This window comes from Marmota flaviventris, chromosome 13 (genome assembly GCF_047511675.1).
Source record: "Marmota flaviventris isolate mMarFla1 chromosome 13, mMarFla1.hap1, whole genome shotgun sequence".
Classification (NCBI taxonomy): domain Eukaryota; kingdom Metazoa; phylum Chordata; class Mammalia; order Rodentia; family Sciuridae; genus Marmota; species Marmota flaviventris.
In genome coordinates this window covers 83,144,556-83,147,599 of record NC_092510.1, presented here as the reverse complement: position 1 = coordinate 83,147,599, position 3,044 = coordinate 83,144,556, and the positions used below count along the sequence as shown (strand labels likewise).

General features: G+C 45.2%; 1 non-coding gene across 1 annotated transcript; it reads right to left on the bottom strand.

The window, feature by feature from the left end:
• Positions 1-724: 724 nt before the first annotated feature.
• Positions 725-831, bottom strand: LOC114098820 (U6 spliceosomal RNA). The gene has a single exon (XR_003583790.2). It is a non-coding gene; the product is annotated as a U6 spliceosomal RNA (small nuclear RNA).
• Positions 832-3,044: the final 2,213 nt, after the last annotated feature.

The window sequence follows — 3,044 nt, the reverse complement described above, 5'->3', positions numbered from 1 at the left end:
TTGCAGATTCACATCGGTTACACATCCACTTTTTTACCTACTGCCATACTAGTGTATGTTGTATTCTGCTGCCTTTCCTATCCTCTACTATCCCCCCTCCCCTCCCCTTCCCTCCCCTCCCCTCCCCTCCCTTCCCATCTTCTCACCCTACCCCATCTACTGTAATTCATTTCTCTCTCTTGTTTTTTTCCCCTTTCCCCTCACTTCCTCTTATATGTAATTTTGTATAACAATGAGGGTCTCCTTCCTTTACCATGCAATTTCCCTTCTCTCTCTCTTTCCCTACCCCCTCTCATCCCTGTTTAGTGGTGATCTTCTTCTCATGTTCTTCCTCTCCATTCTGTTCTTATTTGCTCTCCTTATATCAAAGAAGACATTTGGCATTTATTTTTTAGGGATTGGCTAGCTTCACTTAGCATAATCTGCTCTAGTGCCATCCATTTCCCTGCAAATTCCATGATTTTGTCATTTTTTAGTGCAGAGTAATACTCCATTGTGTATAAATGCCACATTTTTTAATCCATTCATCTATTGAAGGGCATCTGGGTTGGTTCCACCATCTAGCTATTGTGAATTGTGCTGCTATGAACATTGTTGTAGCAGTGTCCCTATAGCACGCTCTTTTAAGGTCTTTAGGGAATAGTCCAAGAAGGGGAATAGCTGGGTCAAATGGTGGTTCCATTCCCAGCTTTTCCAAGGAATCTCCATACTGCTTTCCAAATTGAAAAATATGGAACGCTTCAGGAATTTGCGTGTCATCCTTGCGCAGGGGCCATGCTAATCTTCTCTGTATCGTTCCAATTTTAGTATATGTGCTGCCGAAGCGAGCACTGACTCCTTGATTTTTCCTGGACCATTGGGTATGGGAGAACTTGATTCTTCCTGGACCATTAGGGATCCTCAACTACCTTAGGACTTTGGGTTAGCAGTGTGACCAGTGTCAATACCAGTACTACAGTCAGGGAGACTTTGGGAAGGAGTTTTGCTGCAAAGAACATAAAACCCTGGCTTTGGTCACAATTGACTGGTCGGTGGAGGCCCTATCTTGGAAGTAAGACTTTTGCCAGAGCTGAAAACTCTGAGGTTGAAGCCCTCCTCCTCCAGCCCTAGGATACGTAATCCATAGAACCAGATTCTTACTGTGCACCTTCCACTGGGTAGTGATCACAAATTCACAATGCCCTGAAGACAATGAAGATGCTCACAGAATCAAAGTCCCTGACTGAATCCCTGCTTCAGATCAAAGGATGTGAGCCAGGAGTCTCCTTATCTTGCCTCCCCACCTACTCCACTGAGACTCAGGTGTTGACGGTAACTCTGGGTTCACAATCAGGATTGCTCATATAGGGCCAGTGGCAGACTGGAGCCAGTTCCTGGGAGCAGCCAAGTGGCCGATGTCCTAGGAAGCATGATCTTTGACTCATCCATCCTTTACGCAACTAATGAGCACTGCAGCGCTTGGGTGTTCACAGTGTGTCACCACGCACAGGAGCCACACCTCTCTGTTGCTGGAATAGCTTGCCTGGCTGGCTCCTGAAGCATTGGAGGATGTTCTTTGAGTTAGAAGAACCAGTGCCTTCCTTATTACCTAACGTGCTGCATTGAGACTGCTATTTCCTGCCTGCCTGTAATGTCATTCTTGAGTGTGAGAATTTGCTATGGGCTGATATTGTGTCTTGGGCAATTACTTTGAATTTCTCTGGAAACACCCTTGTTGACAATGGCTCATACTCGCACCCAGGATTACAGTCTGCTTATTATCAGAGGGAAAACACCTGTCCTCCCAGTGACCACAGCTACAATTACAGGCAGGATTCCTCTCTCTCTCCCTTCCAGCCTCTCAATGGCTCACTTTATTTTCTGAATAAATCTGTCTGAATGGTCTCCCTTCATCCAGGCACTCAAGTCCCAAACATTATTCTATTCCATCATCCCACTAGCACGATTCTTCCCACGTCAGTATAATTGTTACAGACCTTGGCACAGGATGGCTTGGCCAAAAAATCAGCAAGTGCTGTGATCTTTTCATCCAATTTTCATGCCCCTCCCCCTTAAATGAGCTGGGGTGATGTGTGGCCAGAATGGTGAGAAGGAAATTGGTAACAGGCAGCATCAGAAACTTAGCAAGACTCTGTCTCAAATAAAAGGAAATGGGTATGTGGCTCAGTGGTAGAGTGTCCCTGGTTTCAATCCCCACTACCACCAAAAAATAAATGCAAAATAAAAAAGGCTGGAGATGTAGCTTAGTGATAAATCTCCCCAGTACCAAAACAAACTGATAATAAAAACTCACAATACTTTCTCATCTCTGGCTCTTGCGTCTCTTCAGAGGATACCACTGGGGACCCTAAAGCAGAGAGGTAAATTAAATTGGGTCTAATTCTCCTTAGGCAGCCTTCAAATCCCTGTTTCACATGGGCTGCCTACCTCTTTCTATAGGGCTACGTGACTAACTCTCTTTCTGCACATGTGGAAGGTCCAGTGTCTAAGGACGAGTGTGGGAGTAGCTTAGTAAGGCTGTCCTTCTGAACTGCCAACCCAAGGCTCTTGGCTTGCACTCTGCTGGGACCCTTGACCTCTAGGGGCTATGTTCATACAAGTTATGATGACAACAAGGAGTTTCGTGGCTAGAGGAGTCCCTTCATGCTTGAGATGAGAACTGAAGATGACTTTTCCATTTGCACAACACTCTGGCATTTGGGGTGCAATGGTATTCAATGCCTCTATGGCAAGTGTAACTTGAGCTACTGCTTTTTAATCACCTCTTGCCCAACATCTCATATTACACAGCCACGATCCTCTTGTCCTCTGTTGTTTGTCAGAAAAGCAGAATAGCTTTTTGGTGAATAGTTTTGAGATATTCAGCTTCAATCCACAAGGGTGTCATGGGGTGCTATCCAGAGTATTCAGTAGGAAAAAAATCAGAAGAAGGTTGGATGGGAGAGATGCCATCTACCTACTCATTCTCCATCCACACAGATTTGTTGGCTTCAACCTGAGTCATCTCATATCTCAGGCTGCAGAGAACTCCAAAGAATGCCACT